Raw genomic sequence first — 13,691 nt, forward strand, 5'->3', positions numbered from 1 at the left:
CCTTGCCCTAATTTATTCACGCCGTATGATTGGCGCAACAAACTCGTTGCAGGACCGAATCATCTACTCGAGCGGTGTGCGTCGCTATGCAAACGCAGTCCAACACGAAGCATAAAAAACGGCAGGAGTCCATTATTCAATTAAAACAACGTAATTTTGTTGAAAACGCCCGCTGCTTCTTACTCACGGTATGTGTCGGGATACTTCCACAGTTTGAAACGGAACGAAGAAAGATTTACTTTTAAAAACGCTCGCTGCGTCCTCCCGGACCAGCTGGACCGGATCAGCTGACGACGACGGGACTGTACCCGTTGAACCTCCATCACGCAACAAACAATTTGCGCTCCGTGTTAAAAGCGTGGTTCAAACAGACCCGGAATACAAAGCACCGCACCACACACGACGAATGTTTCAGCTCTTTTTCGCATCGCCGGGTTGCACCAAACAGAACGAGATCGCCGAAGTCAACGCCGCGCTGTCGTGAACCTTGGTTTGTGGTTGCGCAATCGTGGACCCTGTGACTCCCTTCGCTTTCAAAGCACACACGACGATTACGAATGGTACTTTCCGCCTTCCGGGAACATCACGGGGGCACTCCTCCGGTCACGTCTTCACTATGTGCTCGCAAACTGCAAAGCTCTATGCGAAGCTTCTCGCGTCCCGTCAAACCAAAACAATAGCGGCGCCATACGTACTTGCCATACATGCCAGACTTTCTCCGGTCAAACAAAAACAACGAAAGCCAACTTCCTTGCTTCCAGCGTACATCGGCGTTGCGCTTGCGCCGTGGCCAGATCGCTTGCAGTTGAAGCAAAAACGAAACCAAGTGCAATGTCACGTGTTCACATCGAGGACACGCTTTTTATATCCATTTTAACTGTTTGGAACGAATAATTAGACCCATGACTTTATTTGTGGTGTGTAAGAAACTATTATCAAGACCCCTAAGCTAAATACAAACATAGGCGACATGAGGGAAGCCGCATTGCCATCGACCAGAAAATGGCGGCGAGCACGGTAAGCGTAAGTTACGCCAACGTCCTGCGACATGGCGCAATTGCTTTTGGTGCATATCTGTCTCCGAGACATGTTTCTTTCCGCGGCCTTTGTCTCGACGGTCCTTTCTAGGTGTGTCCCCAAGCATTCCGGTGCTTTGACAGCCGGCAATGCCGCGGTCGTCGCCGGGGTCGATGCGTGTTATCGAGGTCGTCTACACGGTTATGCGTGTATAACCGAACCAAAACACGTTTTTTACAACCTCGCATGATTTCTGAACGAATTATCCGTTACTGATTGTGTAAAATTATGGTAATTTGTGTAAATAGCGTGTTTTTCACCCCAAATACTCGCCAAATACACGGGACTTGCTAACAGTGTATAGTAGCGGAACCACGCGGAACTGTGTCGACGTTTTCGACTGTGGAAATCACAAAGACCGTGTCGAAGACAGCATGTTTTGCTGCCGGCTGCCTGGGTGCCTTCCGGGCTGAGTTCGGTTCTGTTTTCCGATGCCGAGTACCAACCGGCGTTCAACGTGGTTCTGTATTTCTGCGTGTCAGCAACATAGCAGCAACATCGTGATGGCAGTGTTGTGCGTTGTGAACAGAATAGTGGAATTATCGCCGATGTGACCGTGTGTTCGCGTATCAGTGGTGTAACAACAAGATGAGATCGTAAACCGTCGGGCATTGATGCCGCCTGTCGGGCCGTGATCGGAGGAGGCGGGGTGTCGCAGGTTGACATTCCGCTTAACATTAAAAAGTTTAAGACAACTTGAGGGATTAGGTGCAATCGATCGACGTTTGGATAGTCATTTTGGAACGCTGGTCTGAACAGTAAGCTCCTATCGTACAGTGGCCCATGTGACTGTCGGTTGCAAAAAGATCAACATGCTGGAAATATTATTGATTTCTTAGGTGGTCACCGATAAAATCCGTACTTACAAAACGACCGGTATAAAAGGCGGAAACGCAGAGCTCAGTGATCGGGTTAGCGTGCCGTTGTATTGATGTTTGTTTGTGCCGTGTATGTGTGTGCGCTCAACATACATATTAAGCTGATGCTAGTGGTATGCGCAATGTATCTACATGTGTGTATATTAAAGGTTCCCGAACACCCCGAACACTGATCTCTATGACAATTGCTGGATCGCGCTTCCCCACTCGGTCGCTGCAGCGCGAGTGAAGCCACCGGACGGCCATCTTGCTCGTATTGCAGAAGCTAGCGGACAGCGTGCTGAAGACACGTTTCCTACTCGCGCGTCTTCAGTCGCCGAAGAAGTTTTAAGACCCTGTGTAAGCTTAGAGACTTGCTGTTGAGAACACGTGGAAAATTTTACGTAAGCGCAGTGCCACAGGAAAAAGGCAGAACTCGTCCAAAACAAGTTTCGCCGGACTCGTGGCGTCATCAACGCTTTCTTGGCACGCAAAAATGCTGCGTCCCTGTGCCTTCGACCACTGGAGGCGATCGCCTCCAGTCGAAACGCCTTGAACGTCTGGGGCGCGGTCCGAGTCCAGAAGGATTCGGACCGCTCTTCAGGATTGGGGGCAGCTTGACGTCAGATGAATCTTGCACAGTAATCAACCCCGTCATGCTGCCTTACTTCCTGGATGACCAGTTTTCAGATGGAATTTCGTGTTCGGAAGCGACCTTTCCCCAGTTCACACGTCACGCAAGCTCTGGTCCCTCTTGGAGGAGCGCTGTGTCGCGACGCTGCCTTGGCCCCCAAAAGGAGCTGTCCCCAACATCATCGAGCACGTTTGGGGTGTGTATCAAAGCAACCATGGGACGGCGCCCCTTACAGCAAGTTACCTCCGACGAACCATGGGAAGAGGTCAGCCGTGAATGGTTACGACTTCGGGGCGAGCCGGACTTCGTGACCGTGCTCTATGGCTCCTTGCCTGAAAAGGAGCCATAGAGCACGTGGTCGCGGGTAGCGGGGAGATGACACGGTATTAGTTTTCTTATTCAGCAACATTAATGTTAATAAAACCCATCCAATAATGTCGAGCCGATTGGAAAAGCCTTACAGGTACAGTTGCGAAATTCTATTTGGCCGAGGATACCATTGCACCGAATATTTTTGAGACATATAATTAAACATCTTGTCACACGATTGCTCTGTTGTGCCATCCCACATGTTCGCCATGGTGCGGCTGATGCACACCCAATTCCAGGAATCGGAACCGCAGTGCACGTGCTAATCCGCAACAGTAACCGCGGTACAACAAGCGCTAACAAAGTGCTACGGAAGTGTTAGCAAGGTGCTACAGAAGCGCTAACAAGGCGCTACTGGAGCGCTAACAAGGCGTTACAAAAGCGCTAACAAGGCGCTACTGGAGCGCTCATCACGCGCTATATATATTGAACTAAGTCACGCGCTAGGAAGCGCCACATGAGCGCTCTGTCGAGCGCTCACGTAGCGCTGACTTAGCGCCCCGCTGAATGTGTGAACAGGCCTTTAAACCCCAGGCTAGAGGTTGTTCCGCACTGGCTAAATTGTTCATCCAAAGCTGATGGACAAGTCGCTCGTTGAAGGCCGACTAAGTTAAAGCTTGTGGGGGCGCTCGCGCACTCAAGCGGAGGGGGAGGGGGGGGGGGGGGGGGCGCGATGATAGCACCACCCCCCTCGCTATATGAGTGGGGCACTCTGCGCAGCGGCTAGCCACTGGGGAGCCGACAGGTAATAAACACTGTTGTTGTTGACCTGGGTTCCGGGTGTCGTACCTCTTTACGGGCAGCAGCAAGGCTAAACCGCTGCATCTGGCAGGGTTGGGCAGAAACACGAAAAAATGTATTTGGAAATACAAATATTGGATACATAAAAATAGTAGCCAAAATACTGATACTAAAATATATCTGTGAAAATGTATCGCGATACATATCGGAAATACAGTTTAAAAAGAGGCAAAAAGTCTTTAGAAATACAAATACAGGAATAGATTTTAGGGAGGGCGGAAATACAAATACTGAAATACTGATACTTCAATACATTTTTCAAATTTGTTTGAGACGGCAACTGAGATGAAGCTTGAAGTTTGAAGTGGAATTTTTTTATTCGGAAATTACTTTCTCGCAGCCTTGGCACTTCGCCTTGAAGGTAGTGGTTCCGGACGAAAAGGAGTATTATTCAATGGGCTAAAGAATATTCCATCAAGGATTGACCGCGGTCCCTTCCCTGACATCTTGTCTGTCTGACGAGTGATCCGAAAAGACTTCGATTTCTAAATAAATCCATGTCCCCTTAAATCCCATCAAAACGTCACCACGCTCATGTCCAATAAGGGCGCCTCTGTCAACAGTGATCACATGACGTCACGGTGGAATGAACTGGTATTCTTGTATCTGTAGGTGTTGCCTTGAACACAAAACTTTGCGCACGCTGCTGTTTAAAGGATAATAGTACTTTCCTTTAAGTGACCTCGTTGAAGTTCGTGCAGGCAGTTGTATTTGGAATTTTCGAGAATAAGGGGGGGGGGGGGGGGGGTGGACCAACTAAAGCATCTAAGAACACATGTCTTCTTTTCTGCGGTTGAAAAACGACACGGTGGCATCGCTGTTGTGACAATCCTTCCTGCCAACCCGCCGAAGGCAGGTCGGCAGAAGGATTGACACATCATGGCAGTCCTCAAATTTCGTCTGGCGTCATCCAAACTCAGACCTTCGTTGAATGCGACCTGTGATTGCCGGCACAAGTACAAGCTCTCAAAGAAACATGGCGCTCGGGACGAGTCGCGGGTGTACGAAGTCTGGGTCAGCACAGTGAGGCCACGTCTGGTCTCCTTCCTGGGTATCGGATCACCAGAGCAGCGGGTCACGTTGAGATCGGCTGATGACGTACCTTAATTGACCCATGCAATATTACGGGCAAAAGGCGTTCGGTCTTTTCCTTTTTTTCGGGGGGGGGGGGGGGGAGGGGGAGGGGGAGGGGGACCCGGGGGGGGGGGGTATTTTTGAATAAATGTAACAAAATCAATTTCACCCTGATTGTATCGCGATACAAAGAAATATTCCAAATGTATATTTCGATACAGGAATACAGACACTGGTGAAAAAGATTTCTTGCGCAGAAATACAGATACGAAATGTATTTCTGAAATACTAACGCGATACATTTGTATCGCGAAACTGCCCAACCCTGGCATCTGGACCTCAACGTGATTTTTCTGCCCGCTGGTTGGTGTGCCACTCGAACGCAGGGCTGTGTTTTTTCCCCCTTTCCCTGCCATTAACCGTCACGTGAGTGTTATCTACTATACTTTTTGTGCTCCTGTTTCCATTTCTTTGTTTGTTTGTTTTCTTTTCTTTCATATTTTATTGTCGCGTAGCCTCACTCCCTTGTAATCATTATGTCTGATACGGAAGGGGAGCGCATGACGCTGCGTTATGGGGCCACCCTTGAAAACCCAGCCCCTCCGCCGGCGCCTGATACCACTTTGGAACGCATAGCCACCCTCTGCGACGCCGTCGATGATCGCCTTGCGCTGACCCATGACCCTAACCCCCGACCGCAGTCGGCTGTCCCGACCTCCCGTGGCTACTACGACAGGCAATCTGTTCCGGACTACCTCGACCGACTTGAAGTATACAAAGCAGCAGTCGGGGCGTCCGAGGTCTATATGCTGAACCAAGTCCTGCCGCTGGCACTACAAGGATTGGCGGCCTGCTGGTGGAGGCTGCAGTCACCATTCCAGTCCTGGGACGCATTCCGACAACGAGTCGTGTATCCTACGGGAGCTAGATCTGCGGACACAGCATCCCGACGAAAGCCTGCTCGAATACGTTAGAGCAATGTAGGTATTGTAACAATGGGCGTGCCCTGAAACTCCAGAAGCTGGCAGAGCAGCGTGCGTGCTGCGACAATGTCACACCCGCTTCCGTCCCTACTTGCACGGATGTAGTTGCGACAGTCTCGACGAAATCGCACGTAACGCTCGTTCTATCCAGGAAAGCCTCTTGCACGAGCTTCAGTACCGGCCCCTACCACCACGACACACTGCCCTGGAGCCCAGCTGCGCCTGGGGCGGTCCCTCGGCGCACGAGTGGCACTCTGCAGACCGTCCGGTTGACGAGGGTTCTGGACCCGCACACCTTCGCACGAACAGCGGCATACGCGCAGCAACACCGCCCACCTGACTCCATTGGTCGCCTGCTCGTCAGCTGACAAAGAGGACGTGTTTTCCAGAGCTCCTGCGAAGCTAAGTGATTTTTGATATACTTCGTTTAGTTGAGGGTGTGTTTATGGGGTAGTAGAAAGCAGTTTTCAAAGTAGCGATAGAATAGGCCTGCTTGTTAGATTTTCTTCATTGGTGGTGTTGCGCGAAGGGGCAAGAGGCACACGGTTGATCCTCCAGGTTTAGCGCGTTGCCGTAAAGCATTTTTGCTCTTACACTGGTGGTTTTATGGGGTAGTAAAAAGAGTTTTTAAAGTAGCGATAGGATAATCAGGTTAAAGCAGGCTTTTTACGTAGAGTCACGAGACCGAACCACGCGCACGTTTGAAAGTTTTGGCGGCCTAGTTGGTGGTCCAGGCAGAGGCGAAAACAGGCTTGGTTTGAGCCTTGGTGGGATATTTGTTGTGGGGTCGCCCTGTGTGTCGGTAGGCAATGGTGAATACGCGACGGAAGAAGGATGTGCAGCCTAAAGTAAAAGAAGGACCCGATTTAGAATGTGAGGAGTGTGGCCGCTGGTGCTTCATGATGGAGACGGAGTTCAAAAGTGTAGCAGAAGCACAGGGGAGCAGCTTTACATGCGGGAGTTGCGAGGAGGTAGAACTTGGTTTTAGGAGAATACGAAGGGAATGGGCGGATACGGTTCAGGAGTTGAAGCGGGAGACACGGGTAGAGCGGGAGAGGCGGGTTCAGCTCGAGGCGCAGGTCGGAGATTTGATTAAGAGGGCCGAAGCGGATGTGGAGGAGGTGACCAGGGAATGGAAAAGTAAGGTAGAAAACGTGATGGGAGAGTTGACGCAAGAACGGGAACAGCGAGCCGAACTGGAGCGACAGGTGGAGGAGCTTAGACAGGGGGAAGACTAGAAGGCAGTGTTGGAGGAGCATAAGAAGTATGAGGAGATGGTGCAGCAACTGACAGGAGTAGTTATTAAGAAAAAGGGGGAGGTGGCAGAAAAGACGGCGGTGAGGACGGCAGACAAGGGGGACCAGTTAAATAGTGACGAGGTAGTTGACTGTGTAGGAAAGAAATCTACACAGCTGTACAGTGCTGCAGTACAACAGGGCCGGAGAAAGGCAGCAGAAGTGGAGGCAAAGAAAGCACAGGTAGCTGGAGGGAGTGAAGACAGGCAGTCGGGGGTTAAGAAAGTGTTGGTGGTAGGAGACTCAAAAATAACAAAGGTTAAGGAGGGGCTGCTAGATAGGGTGAAAGGGGATGGGAAGGTAAACGTAGTGGCCCAGTCAGGAAAGTGCATGGTAGACGCTACGGCCAAAGCGAAGGAGGAAGTGTGGGAAAACAGGGAGGGAGAAAACCTAGTGGGAGTACACACAGGATTAATTAATGTGTTAAAGGGACGGAGCCAGAACCTTGCCAGGCAGATAGAGTTGGGGTTACGTAAGCTGAGGGAGGTCTGCAAATATGCACCGTCCCAGAGGTCTGGGGACAGTCTTTGCAGATAGAGAAGCAGGTGGTGGAAGCTAACCGGGTGATAAGGGGGTTGAGCCGACGATTTGAGTACGTAGTAATGGAAGTAAACAGGGTGGTGTACGAGGCTCGCTCCGACATTTTTACATGGGGCATCCTTTACAGTGGAACCACTGGTAGCACGGTTGGCTATGGGATTGGACGTCACATCGTACATTTTTTGGTGGGTCCCGGAGCCCTGAGGGCGCCGGTGTAAATGGGGGCCAAAATGTACAGGGTGTCACAAAAGAAAATTTACAGGCTTTTTTTTACCGAAAAACTAAACTAGGCTTCGCTGAACGCTCATTCTTCGCCCAAAGGTAGCGCTAGAGGTCACAACCAGATGCTAAAGTTTCAGCCCGATCCGATAACTGAATCAAAAGTTATGTGATTTTCTGAAAATTTCAATGGGAAAATGGAGCCCATTTTTGCCCGTTTTCAGTTTCTGGTTCCCATAGAGCCCCATGTATTCAAAAACTCCGCCGGCCGCCATTTTCCCATTGAGCTTTTCAGAAAATCACTTATGACTTTTGAATAATGAATCGGATCGGGCTGAAACTTTGGCATCTGGTTGTGACCTCTAGCGCTACCTGTGGGCAGAGAATAAGCGTTCGGCGATGCCTAGTTTATTTTTGCAGTAAAAAAAAAACCTGTAAGTTTTATTTTGTGACACCCTGTAGATACAGATGGAGGGTTCGGGAGGGGGAGAGGTAGCCTGGCAGGACTAGGAAAAAGAAACAGCTTAACATAGGGTTCATAAACATGCAGGGATAGGAACAGAATAAAGTGGGAGGAGATTGAGGAGAAATTAGAAAGCGAACACTTTGCGGTGTATGGATTATCAGAAACACATCTGAGGGATATGGAAGAACCACCATACATACCGGGATATCATTGGATGGGATGCAACCGGGCCAATGGGGAACGCAAGAAAGGGGGATTAGGGGTGTTAGTGAAGGGTCAGGAATGGGAAAGGGAACGAGAGGGCTGCAGGGAACACATGTGGGTCAAAGGCAATATTGGGGGTTTAGACACAATCCTGGGTTTTGTGTATCTAAAAACAGGGAGTGATGCAGGGGAGGAAAATGCAGAACAATTGACATGCATATCAGGGTCCGTTAGGGAAATCGGCACTAACAAGGAACTAATTACCTTGAGGGACATAAATGCACATTTGGAAGACTTTGATGGACATACGGATACAACAGGGATGATGCTAGAGGAGTTCTGCGAAGCTTTTGATCTGGTATTGGTTAACGCTCAGGTGAAATATGATGGAAAAATAACATGGGAAAGAAAGATCTCGTACTCGGCTATTGACTACTGTTTAATGTCGCGTAAGATATACAACAGATTGGGAGGTATGGAAATAGATCAGGAAGGCACAAAAAGTCTGGGGAGCGACCATAAGAGAACCAAGATCAGATTTGGCACAGTAAAACCAGAAATGCAAAATCAAAAACAAGAGGGTAGGGATAACCTAAATGAGAAACAACTACAGGACGTATCTAAACAAATTGAGCACATAGTATCCAAGCAACCGGAAAGAGAATGGACATATGAAGACTTAATTAGTGTTTTCAAAAGAGTTAGAGATATATCGAATCAAACAAGGAGGAAGAAAACTAAAACGCAAGCTCAAAAGCTGGTGGGATAAAGAGGTTAAGGCAGCAATATCGAGACGCCAAGCGGCATCTAAAGAACGCAGATGGGCAAAGGGGGGCCACACTAGACGAAGTAGCATCAAAATGGGAGGTATTTCAGGAAAGAAAGCGGGAGGCATCAGCATTAATACAGGCCGTAATCGGGAGGGCATGGGTCGAGTGGATCATAGAGACAAACCAGAAGGATAGGAATGCGGCAAAAATGTTCTGGGAACGCATCAGTGCACAGGGAAAAAAACCGAGGGGTACCTGCAGACACTAACCACACAGGAAGGGACAAAGGTAGAGGGGGAAGAGGCGAGAGAATACATTAGACAAGCAATCGAAGCAGCATTTTCGGAGTTAGAATCAGATCAGGCCGTAGGGAATGGTAGCGTCTACATAACGCAAGAGAAGGATTATAGTGAAGAAGAGGAAATGACCACTTGGGAGTGGGAAAAGGCAGAACGAAAGATTCCAGCTAGAACTGCCACAGTTCCAGACGGCATATCAATGAGATTGATAAAAGTTTTAGGTAAAACAAGCAAATTGAAACTCAGGAAGGTGAACGACCAGATGCTTATGGGGGGGGGGGAGGGGGGGGGGGAGGTACCCAGTGACTGGAAATTGAGCAGGATGAGATTATTATATAAGGGCAAGGGAGACACAGGCAATATCAAATAATACCGACTAGTCACAGTAACTTTAGTAATATACAGACTAGCTATGCAAATTGCAAAAAGAATAATGGAAGAATGGGCAGAAAAAGCAGATGCTGAGGGAGCTTCAAAATTGTTTTAGGAAAGATAGACGACTAGATGATAATTTATTTGTAATCTCTCAGTGCATAGAGATCGCAATGACAAGTCAAAGGCTTTTATGGATAGTATTTTTAGACATCAAAGGGGCAAGGGAATCAGGAAAAACTCTGGAACCAACTGAAGAGATATGGACTAGAGGGAACCATGGTTAAGTTTTTAGAGCGGGTTTATACGGAGAATAGGGTGGTTATAACATGGGAAGCCTAGCAGCAATAAACAAAACAAGGCTAGCAGCAATAAAAATACGTCTTAGACAGGGTTGTCAATTGTCTCTCCTGTTGTTTATAATCACCTCGGTGAGATGGAAAAAAAGTTTAGAGCAGTGCTAGCTAGGTTTTGACCTGACTTACATGAAGGAAGCACATAAAGAAAATCGAGTATTACCAGGGTTAATGTATGTAAACAATATTGTACTTGCATCAAAAAGTCATGATACAATACAAGGACCCATTAGGATTTTCAGCAGGGAAGGGGACAATTTAGGACAAAAATTTAGTAGGGACATGTCGGGTATAATAGTTTTCAACGACGAGAAGGGGGAACCCCTGGAGATACAGGACACATTGATAGAACACGTAGAAAAGTAGACATATCTAGGAGTATGGTTAAGTGAAGGAAGACGTTAGCTAAAAGACCATGAAGATATTGTAATAAAGAAGGGGAACGAGATTCAGCTATAACAAAACACAGGGCACTATGGAACTATAATGAATACGAAGTCGTTTTGTATGGAAGGGAGTCATAATGCCAGGACTGTCATTTGGGAACGCGGTATTGTGTATGAGGTCAGAAATCGAGGCAGGTTTAAAGATGCAGCAAAGGAGTGTGGGTAGGTTGGCATTGGGGCACATGGGAGGACACCAAATGAGGGAGTACAGGGGGATATGAGTTAGGCATCTTTCGGGAGTAGAGAAGCGATCAGTAAAGTTTGAACAAAGACTATAGCTGAAATTGAGGATACACGGTGGGCAGCGAAAGTGTACAAGTATCTATGTATGAAAAGTCTAAACACTAAGCGGACAAACGGAACCCGCAAGCTGAGATCTAAATACATTCAACGAGATGGAGCCGATCAGAGCATATCAGTAGAAAAGGGAGTAAAGGATATTGAGAGGAAATCGTGGGAAGAGAGAATGCAGGAGAAATCAGCTTTAACAAAATACAGGGCACAAAAACAAGAAAGAAGGAACAGCTGTATGATAATTCATTGGGGAATTCTTTGCTGTTTGAAGCTAGGATGGGGGTGCGAAGAAAGAAAACGTATAGGGTAAATTCTAGGAAGTAGATACTCTGTGCGACGTATGCAACCGCGAAAGGGAAACTATAGAACATGTAATTTTAAAGTGCACGGGGCTTCGTCCCACCCTCTTGGAGGGGGGGGGGGGGGGGGGGGGGGGATGACTACGGATTTGGAGGGGGCACTGGGTTTTCCGGACATGGATGGACGAATGGACAGGGAATGAATTGCGGTAACTAAGAGGAGATTGGAAGATTGGTGAAAGAGATCTAGGGAAGGATAAAAAAAAATGTAGACAAAAATAAGCAAAGGAATCACTTTAAAAGAAGGGGGGAGGGGTCTGTTATAAAAAAAATTCATACAAATTAAAAAAAAAAGGATAAAGAAAGGTTAGGATAGGTGGCGCAAGCTGCCGCCAGTTACAAAAGGTATAGCCATTACCATCCATCCATCCATCGAACATTCTGTTATCCACTAGCGTAAGACCTCGGGATGCATAAGAATCCTTGAGGCAGCACAACTATCGTCAAAGACCTCGGGATACGCAAGAACCCTTGAGGCGGTCAAACTATCGTGAAAGACCTCGAAATGGACAAAAACCATTGAGGCGGTCAAACTATCGTGAAAGGACTCGGGATGCACAAGAACCCTTGAGGCACTTCGACTATCGCGTAAGTCCTCGGGATGCACAAGAACATTGGAGGCAGCCGAACTCCCAAGTCAGCCTGTCCCATTTTCGCCCTCTGAACCGGGGAAACGAGAACGGCCGGCGCCGCTGAAACCAGACAGCGACCGGCCTGCGGCCACGCCTCCTGGTAAAACCAACCTTGTTCCTTCAGTCTTCCGTGCCGAAAATTTGAGGACTGCCTAACCCCGAACAAGAGTTTGAGTGTTTGGGCAAACATTCGCTGCCTTGTTAGACACAGGATCCAGCGTTTCCCTCATCGACGACAAACTGCATGCCCGATGCAAGGAAAAGAAAGTTACATTAAGACAGACAAAGGTTCAGCTAAAAATGGCATCCAGCGCAACGGCGGAAAGCAGGGATGCAGTCCGCTCACGCCTTACTTTCAACCACCGCGCAAAAAGGCAACGGTTTCTTTACCTCGCGGGCTTATCGGTAGAAATGATCCTCGGTCGAGACTTTCTTGCAGGTACTGGTATGCTGCTCGACATCAGCGCTGGTGGCTACCGGCTTGGCGATACCCCGGGGCTCCTGCCGTTCGACGCACCAGACCGAACGGGAGCTACGCGGACAGCAGCTACCACCCAAGGCACCCTTCCAAAGCCAGTGCTCCAAGCCGTCCATGCATTCAAAGGGACACCAGCACAGCGCGCAAAACTCGAGATGGTGTTACAGCCTTTTTCTGACGTGTTCACAGAGAGGCCGGGCATGACCGACGTCCTCATGCATCGCATCGACATCGGTGACGTCCGCCCGTACCGCTGCAACCCTCGCCCACTCAGGGCTCCCAAGCGAGCCCTCCTCGACGTGGCCTTAGACGAGATGATTAACACTTGCGCGGTTCGACCATCCAGGAGCCCATGGGCCTTCCCGGTTGTCTTGGCACCGAAGAAGAACGGCTCAACCCACCTGTGTGTCGATTACCTAAAACTGAATTCCATCACGTTAAGAGATTCTTATCCTTTCCCATCCATCCAAGAAATCACGTACACATTGTCCGACGCCACGTTTTTCGCAACCCTCGACTGCTCTCGTGACTACCTGCAGATAAAGATGCACCCAAACGACGTGGAAAAGACCGCTTTCACCTGTCACAGAGGCTTGTTTGAATTCGTAAGAATGCCGTTCGGACTTTGTAACAGCTTCAGTTCCTGCCAAAGAAGCATGGGAATTGTCCTCAGGCGATGAAAAACACAGGTTCGCCCTCTGGTATCTCGATGACGTGACTGTCTTTCCTCGTTCATTTGACGAACATTTGGAGCACTCACAGATTGTGCCACAACGCATGCATGACGCTGGTCTGAGTGTGCACCCTGGCAGAATACAACTAGCTACTAACAAGATCGACCTCCTTGGCGCCGTGGTTGATAACGGTGCGCTCAAGCCGGACCCAGAAAAGCTCCTCGCCATTCTAGAATACTCCCCGCCCCGTGATAATAAGAGTTTACAACGTTTCCTCGGCATGATATCCTTTTATCGTCAGTTCGTCGCACAGTGCGCTAGCATATCAAGGCCTCTCTATCAGCTGCTGCGTAAAGGAAACAAGTGGGTATGGGGCGATAACAAACAGCGTGCCTTTGAAGTACTCCGGGAAGCGATAGCAGGAAACGCGTCTTCGCAGCTTGCCGATTTAGAGAAACCGTTCGCCTTACGAACGGACGCAAGTGATTACGG

Source organism: Ixodes scapularis, unplaced genomic scaffold (genome assembly GCF_016920785.2).
Source record: "Ixodes scapularis isolate PalLabHiFi unplaced genomic scaffold, ASM1692078v2 PGA_scaffold3__209_contigs__length_174095766, whole genome shotgun sequence".
Classification (NCBI taxonomy): Eukaryota; Metazoa; Arthropoda; class Arachnida; order Ixodida; family Ixodidae; genus Ixodes; species Ixodes scapularis.